This window comes from Myxine glutinosa, chromosome 1 (assembly GCF_964187855.1).
Source record: "Myxine glutinosa chromosome 1, kmMyxGlut1.1, whole genome shotgun sequence".
Classification (NCBI taxonomy): domain Eukaryota; kingdom Metazoa; phylum Chordata; class Myxini; order Myxiniformes; family Myxinidae; genus Myxine; species Myxine glutinosa.
The window spans coordinates 372,721,232-372,733,527 of record NC_136261.1 but is presented as its reverse complement, the minus strand read 5'-3'; positions in this window follow the sequence as shown (position 1 = coordinate 372,733,527).

Sequence of the window (12,296 nt, the reverse complement as noted above, 5' to 3'; positions counted from 1 at the left end):
GCTCCAAGGATCAGGAAAGACGAAACTGCTGTCAAGTCCCTCATAGATCTCATGGAAAACAACTGGCTGAATCCAATGTTCCCTGACAACACTGACCTGATTGGTCTGTCCACTGGCACCATGGCTCCACCCGACGTGGCCAGGGACCTTCTGAAGGCGCTTGAAATAGGAGAAGAAGCGTACCAGACATTCAAGAAGACAAGGTTAGATGAGGATCAACCATCTGTCAAATTCCACGACAAGATGTCCAAGCAAAGCCTGAAGACATTCGCCAATGTCACCACAAAGACATCCCGTGGAAAGAAAGCACAAGATGTTGTTCTGAAGGCAGATCGAAAACTGTTCAGCCATATGATCCTTGTCGCTGAGAGCAGAAAGGTGAACATGAAGGATGTCCTGGCCCACCCACTAGGTCCGTTACCGTGGGCACTGGCAAATGCTGATGGATCCCTACGAAAGACGAACAAGGCCGCAGTTGCCAGGGAGCTTGAGAAGAATGTATCTCCTGCAGACACTATCCCAACACCTTCGACGTGCATCATTGATGGGATGAGTCTGGTGCAAAAGATTAATGGAAACAACAAAACCTTTGCACAGCTAGCAGAGGTGGCCTTGTCTAGGGTCCTGCATGAGTGTGGACAGAGTCAGAGGGTTGACGTGGTATTTGATGTTTACCGCCAGCCTTCGATCAAAGATGCTGAAAGGCTCAACCGTGGTGCAAGCACAGCCCTTCAGTACAAGAGCCTTGCAGGGGGGCACAACATCCAGCAATGGAGAAAGTTCCTGTGTAGCGCCTGCAACAAGACCAGCCTCATCAAGTTCCTGGTGGAGCAGTGGAAACTCCCAAGGTTCCAAGAGATGCTGCATGACAAGGAACTGTATGTGACTTGTGAGGAAACATGCTACAAGATAACAGAAAATGAATGGGTGGAAGTGTCAGAGCTGCAGTCGACACAAGAAGAAGCGGATACCCGTCTGCTCCTGCATGCATTGCATGCTGCAAATGCTGGCTCAAAGGCAGTCGTAGTCACAGCTGAGGACACTGATGTCATGGTGCTCTGTGTAGCCTTCCAGAAGGAGATCCCCTGCCCCCTCTACCAGAAATGTGGCACACAGAACCGCACACGGTTTGTCGACATCAGCAAACTGGCAACCTCAATTGGAGACAGCATGTGTGACAGCCTGGTTGGGCTACACGCCTTTACAGGGTGTGACACTGTGAGCGCATTCGCTGGCCGTGGGAAGCTGATAGCACTGAAGCTGGTGAGGAACGACAGTAACTACCAGGAGACGTTTAGACAGCTTGGTCAGTCATGGGATGTCAACCCAGAACTATTTGAGAAGGTACAGCAGTTCATCTGTCGCATGTATAGTGCAGCTGCTAGGACTGGTGAGGTCAACGAACTGCGCTACCAGCTCTTCTGCGCAAAGAGGGGAAGAGTCGAGTCCAGCCAGTTGCCACCATGTAGAGACTGTCTCTTCATGCACGTCCTACGAGCCAACTACCAGGCAGCAATATGGAAGTGCTGTCTGCAGGCTCGCCCAGCGGTGCCAAACCCTACCGAGCATGGATGGACAGTGGATGAAGATGGCAAGCTCGCCATCCACTGGATGCGTTCACCACCAGCACCAGATGTGGTCTTGGAACTCTTAGCTTGCAAGTGTGTGCGTTCCTGCAAATTGCCAAAATGCACATGCCTGACCAATGGACTGTCATGCACAGACATGTGCAAGCTACAAACCTGCAGTAACCAGAAACAACAGGAAGATGAAGAATCCTTCGAACTCGGAGACTCCGATGAAGACGAGCAGTTCGATGACTGACTATGATATCGCTAGTTTGGTACATTGACATACTCAGTATTATTCTGAAGAGCACAGGACGTGCTTTCCCTGGAAACACCCTCAGAATACATGTAGACATGTAGACATTTTGATAATGTGTTGTGTCATTTCATCTTTATGTGAAGCACTACCTGACCATACCGGGTACATAGCCTACAGTCTGTTAGTTCTGTTAGTATGTGATTTCCAACCATTTTGTATAACATTTGAGTACTAGTACTGTTTATAGCTATTGTGGCATACATGTACTTGAGATGGGCTCAGCAGATGAGCTCAGTACAGCCTCTGGACTTTCTTTCCCTTGATTCAGAAAACCGTTTGATTAATATGTGTTGTGACCTTTTCATGTTGTGACATGTTTATGTGACAATTTCCATAACAATCACGTACGTGTATTATAGTAGCTGTTGTATTCCAAAATTACACTATGTGAAGATTGTATGTTTAAAATAAGACATAAAGCGATAATTTTGGGATCTACGTTGTCTCAGTACTTTCTGATTAATATGCCCAATTAGTCCATGGGCCCGTACCCAAAATTTCACACATGGACTAAATCAATCCGAACCGTCGAACGCCTTTCACCGGGTGCGGGTATAAAATAGCTGATAACTACCACTAAGCTACCAGTCCAGAATTGCTATCACATCAGCATGTATCCCACATACATGCACCTTTCCAAAAATCATTACTAGAACTTGCCACCTCGGGTGGTACCAATTAGTGAAATTTCGGGTCCGGGCCCATGGACTATAGGTAGTAAGGAGGCGGGAAATAACAATTGTTTTAATGAAATATCAGCTATTCTAGATCAGTTGATGAATATGAAAATAATTAATAAATGTCAATACAAAGATCTTTTATCTCACGTACAATAAAATGAGAAGCACAACTTAGATTTGATTTTACAACGAGTGATCACACGGCTCCATTCCCGTTCCCGATAAAACTTGATTCCACAAAATAATATGAAGCGGTGTTATTGTCTATGGAAACATATAATACCTTGTTTAATATCACAGAAAAGAATAACAAGTTTAGTTATAATCCGGGAACTGGATATAAAACTATAGAAGTACCCCCCGGATCTTACGAGATACCCGTACTATGTTTTGACTGAAAACACCCCAAAGACCCAAAAGACCCCAAAGAATGCAAATACCCCAAAGACTACAAAGACCCCAAAAGACCCAAACTCTGAAGAGACCGAAAAGACCCCAAAGACCCAAAAGGCCCCGAAGACCCAAAAGACCCCAAAGTCCCAAAATACCTCAAAGACTGAAAAGACCCCAAAGACCCCGAAGACCTAAAATACCCCAAAGACAGAAAAGACCACGAACACCCAAAAGTCCCCGAAGACCCAAAATACCCGAAAGACCCCAATGACTACAAAGAACCAAAAGACTGAAAAGACCCCGCGGACCCAAAAGTCCCCGAAGACCCAAAAAACTCCGAAGACCTAAAATACTCCAAAGACTGAAAAGACCCCGCAGACCTAAAATACCGCAAAGATTGAAAAGACCATGAAGACTTAAAAGTCCACGAGCACCAAATAGACCCCGAAGACCCCAAAAACCCCTAATACCGAAAATACCCCAAAGACCTAAAATAGAGAAAAGACCCCGAAGATCCAAAATAGCCTGAAGACCCCAAAAAACCCCAAACATCGAAAAGACCCCGGAGACCCAAAAAAAGCCAAATACCCTTAAAGACCCTGAAGACCAAAAGACCAAAAAGACCCCGAAGACTGAAAAGACACCGAAGACCCAAAATACCCTTAAAGGGGAACCCAATTTTTATTTCTTGTGAAAACTATTGACAATCAATCACAGTCTAATTTGAAGGGGATTTTATTTTGTTTGTGAATCACAAAGTTCTGAAAAAAGCCCAAGAGTGTCGATTTTCGAGTTTGCCAGTGACATCACATTGTGAACTCACTGTGATCCTGCTGACGACAGTACATAGAGACAGTGCATTCTGAGCTGCTCGGATTCCGATAATGATTGGGGATGTTGGAGGGGGCGGGGTGTGTGGGTTGGTCGTGGGTACTGTTAGCTCGGGTGATGGTTGTTGGGGGATGGTGTGGGGTGGTCGTGAGTATCGTTAGTTACGGAGATAGTTGATGGGGGATTGTGTAGTGGTGGTGAGGGGTGGTCGTGAGTATTGTTGGCTAGGTTGATGGTTGTAGGGGGATTGTGAGGGCATGATGGAGCGGCAGGGGGTGGGGGGGGGGGGTGAGAGAGAGTAGGTTGGTCGTGGGTACTGTTGGCTAGGGTGATGGTTGATGCTTTTTTTTTTTTTTGGGAAAATTGGGATGCCTCAAAACCCAAGGCCACCTAAGTTGAACAGAGAGATGGTGTGGGATGGTCGTGAGTATTGTTAGCTAGGGTGATGGTTGATAAGGGATTGTGAGAGGATGGTGGAGGAGAGGAAAGAAGTGTTGTGGGGTTGTCGTGGGTATTGTTAGCTAGGGTGACGGTTGAAGGGGGATTTTGAGGAGATGGTGGTGGGGTGGGTGGGCGGGGTGTGAGGTTGTCATGGGTATTGTTAGCTCGGGTGATGGTTGATAAGGGATTGTGAGAGGATGGTGGAGGAGAGGAAAGAGAGTGTTGTGGGGTTGTCATGGGTATTGTTAGCTCGGGTGATGTTGAAGAGGGATTTTGAGGAGATGGTGGAAGGAGGAGGGGGGGGGGGGAAGAAGTGAGTGTGGTTTGGTCGTGGGTATTGTTAGCTAGGGTGATGGTTGATGTTTGTTTTTTCTGGAAAATTGAGATGCCTCAAAAACCAATGCCACCTAAGTTGAACAGAGATCCAGCAATATTACCAAAGGAAATAATCAAGAGCTCCAAGTCAAATCATTTGCATCAGCAGAAAATATCCTCCAATAAGAGATGACAGAAAATGTGTTGTACGCTTGGAACAAGAACGCCCATAGGGTCGCCCGTAGGGCAGGTACTCTGCTAGTATATATAATGGAGCAAGTGTTTGTGTGTTTGTATGTATGTATGTATGTCTGCTCTTCACCCACTGGTTAGACAGCTGACCTGCCTCCACCCACAAATGTAACCTGAAATACTTAACCTAAAGTACCCAGATGACCCAAAAGACCCTCCCCCAACCCCTCCTCAACAACCAGAGGACGTACAAGACCGAGAAGACCCAAAAGACCCAGGGGACCCAAAAGACCCTTAGGACCCAAAAGACCCTGAGGACCCTAAATACGCCCGAGGCCCCAAAGGACCCAGAGGAACCAAAAGATCACAAAGACGAAAAAGCCTGAAAAGAAGCAAAGGACCCCAAATACCCAAAACACCCCAAAGACCCTGAAGATCCCGAAGACCCTAAAATACCCCAAAGACTGAAAATGTTCCAAAGACCCTTAACAATCCTGAAGACTGAAAAGACCATTAAGGACCCCATTGACCCCAGATAACCAAAAAACCCTTAAAGACAACAAAGACCCAAAAGACCCTGAATACCCAAAATACCCCAAAGACCTAAAATACCCCAAAGACTGAAAATATACCAAATACCCATAACAACCTCAAAGACCTAAGAGAACCAAAAGACCCTGAAGACCCAAAATACTTCAAAGACACTTGAAGACCCGAAAACCCCAGAGAACCAAAATACCCTGAAGACACAAAATACTCCAAAGATCTAAAAGACCCGAAGACCTTAAAGACTGAAAAGACGCAATGGACCCCAAAGACCTAAAATACCCCAACTACTGAAAATATTCCAAAGACCCTGAAATACCTCGAAGACCCAAGAGAACCAAAAGACCGCGAGAACCCTTAAAGACCCAAAATACCCCGAAGACCCAAGATAACCAAAAGACCCTGTAGAGTCAACCCCCCCCCCCCCGAAGACCCTTAAAGACCGTGACGACCCAAAGGACTCAGAGGACCTCAAATACCCAAAATACTCCAAAGACCCTTAAAGACCCTGAAAACACAAAATACCCTGAAGACCCAAAAGACCCAAATATCCCAAAGATCCTTGAAGACCAAAACTACCCTGAAGAACCCTAAAAACTCAAAAGGTCATGAAGACACAATGGACCCCAAACACCCAAAATACCTGAAGACCCAAAATACCCCAAAGATCATTAAAGACCCCAAAGACAAAAAGACCCAAAAGACTGAAAATATACCAAAGACCCAAAAGACCTCAAAGATCCTTAAATCCCAAAAAACATCAAAGAATGAAAAGACCACAAAAACCAAAAATACCCCAAAGACTGAAAAGACCCTGAAGACCCAAAAGACCATCAAAACCCAAAAGACCCATAAAGGGGACCCAAACACAATTTTTTTTCTTTTGAAAAACCATTGACAATCATTAATTGTCAATGGTCAATATTGGTCATCTATCACCCTGAGGTCTTCACTGCAGGGTAGACACACGAAAACTGGTGCCAGGGTTGTGAGTTCGACACCCGCTGAGGGCAAATTGCGCTCAGCTTTTGGAATTTTTTTACATTTTTAATTTTTACATCAAATTTATTACATCAATTTTTTACATTTACATCTAAATTTTTAAAGGTCAACTTTCTCTTGTCGAGGGGGCGTGATCGTAGTGACCGGGGTGTCCAAATTTTATAGTTGATTGGTGTCGGGAAGAGCGCAAGGCAGCGCGACGATAAATTTAAATCTTTTTTTATCCTGAGGTAAAATTAAGCACGTGCGGGAAAACTGCTTTGTCAGCACGTAATGGCGGACGCGAATGAAATGGCAGAGCATATGAAGGGTCCTGAAGAGCAAGAAAGCGAGCCGGGATAGAGGGTTTTGAGGATAGGATTGGAACCTTCCCGGTTCCTGAGCGATCGAACGAGGAAGAATATCCGATGACTTTCCAGGCCTTGCTCAAATAAACTATGAAGGGACTGAGTGAACGAAGGAAGGGAGAATTGATTGAACGATTGAAGACCCCATGGAATGAAGTGAAGAAAATGAAAATACGGGTACAAAGGGAAATGGTATTGGACAAATGGTTAGAGTGAAAAAAATTAATGCTCAGAATGAGCGTGGGGAACGATTGGAAAGCAAAATTAAGTGAATGGAAAATAAAATTGATGGATTGGAGGGAAAGATAGAGGGAATGAACGAACGAATGAGTGAACAAGGGGATGAAATTAGGGAAATGAATAACCATATTGGAAGGGAAAATTGGGGGAATAACACAAAAACTGGGGGAACGAATTGACAAAGTAACGGGGGAATAGATGGCACTGAAAATTGGAGGGTGTAACCCAGGCTGATAAAGTTGGGGCACAGGAGAGGGAATGTTTGGAAGTAAATAAGAATTATTTATTAAACGAGGACCTGGAAGGCTGTCGGATTGGCGAGGATGCCAAAATGCACCAGCAGGGGGAGCAATTTGAATTTTTGCAGCACCAGGAAGGTGATTTGGAGCAAGAGGTGGAGAAAATATTGGAGGCCCGTGAAACGGAACCAGCTCGGGTGTTTATAAATAAAGACCTGCTGGGGCCACAATTGGTTGGGGATGAGATTAATGATTTGACACATGAATGGCCGAGCCCTTTGGACAATACCATCGAGGAAGAGATTGCCCAGGTCCAACAGAGTCTGGGAGATGAGGTGAGTCGGTCCGTCAAATATCCCCAGGATGAGATTAAGGTGACCCAGGGCACCCTCACCACGAACCACATTTGGGCACCAGAGGCTCGGAAATTGGATACACAGTTGGGTGGGGGGGAGGGGGTATTTTGGCCCCGGGCTGGACTCGGACATGGAGGAGTCAGGAAATAGAGCCTTGGAAAAAGTGATCCCCATAGTGAATTTGGAACAGCTGCAGGGAGGGGCAGAAAAACCCAAAGAAGGGGTTGTTAGCTGCAGCTGCGGTTGGGCACACGAGGCCGAAATTTTTAAAAAGAAATTGAAATTGAAATGGGAAATTAATTTGGCACAGCCCTGAAGGGAATTGGTCACCGGGCTGTGGAATTCGGACTAGGAGAGGTTGATCGGCCTTGTGGGAAATTGCTCCACTTGGAAATTGGATGATGCCAGCCAGCTGGGGAGGTGTGCTGACAATATTTGGACGTGGGGTCCGACTACGGGTGTCGTGGTACGACCCTGGCCCCACGGGGGTATGGTGGAGTGTGGCGTCCCTTGTCCATCGGGGCACCGCCAGAGCGAGTGTCTCGGGTCGTCGGACCCTGGTGGGGGTTAAGACATCCGGGGGTCCAAGGGGTGGTTTCTCACAGGCACCTGGTATGGTGTATCATGAGGACCACTAGGGGGAGGTGTTGCAGATCGTGCTTTGGTGGTGGCACCATGGACGGCCAACAAGGGCCTGATGTGGTGACCGCCCGGGCATGCGGCCTGGCAGCCTCTCCCTGAGACTCCGGGGCAGCCAGCATGTGGTGATCTGCCATGCTGTGCTGCTCTATGGACGCGAGTCGAACCGCATGTACAGGAATGGATATCGCCCACTGGACAACCATTGGGGCATCTGTGGAACTTGATGGTGTGAGCATGATCTTCCACAGATATTCTGTTGTGATGTGTGGACTCTCGGCTTGGGAAGAGAGCCCTGGGATTGATTAATTGGAATGAGCAGAGCATACGGGGCCATGCTCTGCTGGCAAGTGTATGGAGAAGCGCCCTTCTTTGGTGAAAATAATGAAATGTGGAACAATTGGCACGGGTAATTTGAGGGTTAGATGTAAAATTGAGGGTGAATTTTGTGAGGCCAGGGTGGACACTGGGCCAGTGATACCATTATTGATCCAGGTGTGTTGGACCAAATTGTTGGAGTCTGGGACAAAAATTGAATAAAGTAGCAGGACACAGCCTTCAACTGGCTGCGGGGGCACCGGCGCCAATATTGGGACGTGGTGTTGAAGGGATGGGGTTGGGCAGTCAGGTGGTCAACGTGGTGGTGTGGGTGGCCGAGGTGTGTGACCACGTCTTCTGGGATTGAGTCTCCTGGTGGAGCATGGCTGTCGACTGGTCCTTGGGTGTGGTCATATGTGGGTGGGTACTGAGGGACTGCATGTGGTCGGACTGGGGAATGTGAGAGGTGCAGGGGATGTGATGGGAATGCCACGCACTGCGACCGTGCCCATCAGGTCCGAGGCCTTGGGAATGGTGGAGTTGGCAGCAGGTGCTCACCAAATTGGCCAGCTTGGGCTAGTGGAGCCGTGGCCCTTGCAGGGGGCCGAAGGATGGATGGTGGATCGCGCCCTTGTGGGCACTCGTGGGCTATGTTGTTTTGGCTGCACAACTCATCCAATAGCCCTCACACAGTAGAGGGGCAGAGCTGTTGTAGTCACATTTAGTTGTGTAGTAAAGGTCACCAGAGGAGGCGGATCCAAATGCTTACCACTTTGGGCTTCTTGAAAAGCGCTATATAAAATAAATGTATTATTATTATTATAGTGGATAAAATAGAAATTTCAGGAAAATTGATAGGCCCCATGAGATAAATTGAGGATTCAGTAGGGTGATGGCACTCTTGGATCCGACAAACCTTCGTCGACCTGCACTTAAGGTCAGTTGCCTTGATGTTTACTGTGCCAGGGTTTCAGTACTTGCTCATAAATTGGGACATGAGTAATTTGTAGTGGGGGTGGGTGAGAGTGATGAAATGGTTGTAGAGTGGATTGGTTTGTGAGCCACAAAGTGTCTTGTGGGTGGCGTTTGTTTATGTGTGAAGGTTTTGTGCTTTGATGTGGTCGTAAGGGGCCATTCAAATATTACGTAACGCTTTTTTTCCCGAAATTTGACACCCCCCCCCACCCCCTCGTAACGCTTCGTAACGTTCGGCCAGACACCCCCTAAGCGTCGGTCACTACACCCCCCCCCCCCCCGAATATACATTTTGCGATCTACTGCTTGCACAGACCAGTGCAACCTCTGAAACATGGTGGGGGGGGGGGGCGGAGGGTGACGGGAGAATTTAGGGTTGGGGGTTAGGGGGTTGGGGAGGAGCTTAGTTATTTTAGTAGATGTTTACTGGCAAAATAAAATAATGCGATATATAATATAATCTCAGGAAACTAGCATAACAATATATGTTTATCCAGATTATAAATAGTTAAAAACTGTTTTACACTTCTTAAATTTCAAAGAAAAAATAATCAGAAACAAAGCAACATGAACACCTAACCCGGAAATAGATGTGAGCACCGGCAAAATAGTAATCAGCCTAGAGTAACACGCGATCGTTGCTGCGGCAAAGAACATCTGTTTTGCGCACTGCGGTGCACCATAGGTTGAGGTGATTATGAACGATTCGCCAGGTGGGGTTGCAAGCTGGGGTGACCTTTACCTTCCGAAGAAACGCCATTTTGTCGGCAGTCGCGTGATTGGTGAGCAAACGCATGAACCACACACATTTCAAGCATGGCGGCCATGAATATAAAAGAAAAGCTATATAAGAGTTTAATCGACGGATTTTCCAAGGCAAACCCCTCAACTTCTAAACAAGCTGTGCAATTACAAGTCGCCAAAATATGGGCCCAACTGAAAAAGCAACACGACATTCAGCTTGCTGTGACGGCAAAGCTACAAGAATGGAAACAGAAAGAACTAGAACGAAAGGGCCGGATGCTTTCATTTTGGTCAAAGGTATGTACATTTTCATGTCCTTCAAATGAGAGTGATGCGACTCACAATATAATTCCCTGCAAATACAGCTAATATTCTCAATATCATGAAAATGTATCATTCAGAATATATAGGAGAACTTATCTATCTATAAATTATGTTGAAACTGTAATCATGGTAATAAATGAGCAATTTTTAAGATATTGTTTCTGGCGTGCGTTCCGTGTTGACTGGGCGATAATATAGTATACACACCGCAAATTTTATGCCATTTAGTCACAACCGGGAACTACATTCTATTTCTATCCCGAAATGCCTAAATAGCAGATTCAACTATTTCCACAAAAACTGGAGCTGTTGCAGGTTGGTACAATGGTACTAGCTTTAAGAAATATCGTCCGGTTTTTTTCCGGATTTGGCTCTGAGTCATTGACCAGAGGTCAATTTTATCAAAATCGGCCAAAATCTTACGGTTTAGGTTTAGACCAAAACTTCCTCTAAAACACATATAGTAAGTCGCATGCTGGCTTTCATTTGGTACCAAAATCATTGACCTCTGATGACATTGAGAAGTCAAAACCCCCTACCCCTGGGTAACACCGTATTTTCAAACCCTTATAAATCAAATATTTTGTACTTTAGCGCTATAGTTCCTCTTAAACACTTATATGAAACCATATATTGGCTTTAATTTGACACCAAGTTCACGTCGTTTCGCCAAGTCTCGCTCTCTGAGCGGTCTCGTTGTATACAGTGCTGCTTCCTGCCACCAAAATGTAGTGTTCCCATTTCCGCTGCTATGAATTTGCATTGTAGCTTACACCATCCACGCTTACCGCCCTGATTCCAGGCCGTGTGGGGGGGGGCAATTGCCCCCTCAGGGTGTCTAAGGCGCCCCTTTCGACTATTACGGGGATTTATGGGTCCCCTTTTTGGCCGTCGTGCGGGGCGGGTGCAAATGAGATTCATCGGGCCTTTTTCCGTGCGCCCGTAGGGCAAATTCCTGGATCTGCCACTGATAGGTTTGAACTAGAATATAATCGAATATATAGAATATAATCGTACGATTACTCACTGACGATGCTGATGAGTGGTGACCACGTGACAGGAAAGTTCAACAGACGGGGGATTTGAATTAAACGGGTTTATTGAGCCGATTTCCTCCTGAGATTTTTGGAGAATTACTTTTGATACTTTTGATGATTGTCTGAAAATGTTCTCGAAGGAAAGTAATAGGGATTTTTATTTTATTCAGGTACCGACAGCGGCGACAGACCAACTACAAGCAGAAAAGGAGACTGATGGCACTATCGAACCCGCGGCACCACCCAAACCGACGAAACCTGTGCAACCCGTTGCGACTACCAGCTCAGCTGAGGAAACCAAGGTGCGGCTAGCGCTGAAAAAACAAGCATTGGACGCCACCCTTAACGTTGTACAAGATGAAGTGAATTATCTGTCCAAACGTCAAGGCCAAGGACTTTTATCAGCGGATGAGCGTAGGGATCTGAAGCAGAAACAGCAGAAACTGGATGGGCTTAAATCTGAACTCAAAAACTGCGTGAAAAACAAAGAGCGGCAACAACGGTACCGGGATAACTACAAACGAAAGTTGGATAACTTAGATGAAGACCAACGTAAACAACTCCGAAAATCAACTGTGGGCAGGCCAGCGATAGTTGATGAGAACCTACTTCACAAAGTTAAAGTGTATATCGCTTTCGGTGGTTCCGCGGCTGATGAGCGACGACGTTCTGAGATCATTAGAACGGTCAAGACTCTGGATGACCTAACCGCTGCCTTGACAAAACGTGGCTTTCAGCTATCTCGAAGTTCTGTTTACCTCCGCCTTCTGCCGCGCAACTCTACAACGCG